The 710-nt window shown below is 37.7% G+C and overlaps 1 pseudogene; it reads right to left on the reverse strand.

Moving 5' to 3' along the window:
- Positions 1-214: 214 nt before the first annotated feature.
- LOC130023003 (uncharacterized) lies at positions 215-311 on the reverse strand (annotated as a pseudogene).
- Positions 312-710: the final 399 nt, after the last annotated feature.

Below are 710 nucleotides of genomic sequence, written 5' to 3' on the forward strand. Positions count from 1 at the left end.
TTGATTGCTCAGATGTATTTCTTGCAGGCAGCAGAATGTTGGGTTCAGTTTTCTATTTCATCCTGCCGTCCTGTGCCTCTGAATTGGTGTATTTAGTCCACTGACATTGAGAGAGATCATTGTGATAGGGATTTTTGCTATCTTTATGTCGAAATTTGGAGTACTTTTGGGGCTTGTCTTAGCTTAAAGTAGCCCTGTTAATTCTTAATGCAACAAAAATATGGAACACTTTACAAGTTGGCCTGTCATCTCTGTGTAAGGATCATGCTAATCTCTGTATCATTTCAATTTTAGTATATGTGTTACCAAACTGAGTATAAGAGTTGATTTTTTTCCCTATTTTTCTCTTCTGATTTCTTTGAGTGTTGTCCTTACTCACTCCTATGGCAGACAGTGATTCCCAATCTAGGAAGGTATTTCAAAGCAGCTTGAAGTGATAAATTTAGAACATTAATGTCCCAGAAGGAAAAGTATGGTTTTTACAATATTATCTTTTACCATACCCAGGGCATCAGTTTTGCAAAATAATTCTTTTGGAAGATGGAGAATCAGTGTTGTTTAATGCTCTTCCCTGAAATCTTCATTAAGAAAATTAAACTGGAGCCTTTTGCTATTCTCACCTCGGTCCCGTGTACATCTCCAGAAAACGGTGGATGGCGTTGTCCGCACTTTGACCACCTTGAAAGTAAGTAGGATTTTTCTCCTGAAGG

The sequence above is a fragment of the Sorex fumeus genome, unplaced genomic scaffold, assembly GCF_029834395.1.
Source record: "Sorex fumeus unplaced genomic scaffold, SorFum_2.1 ptg000021l, whole genome shotgun sequence".
In the NCBI taxonomy this organism is placed as follows: Eukaryota; Metazoa; Chordata; class Mammalia; order Eulipotyphla; family Soricidae; genus Sorex; species Sorex fumeus.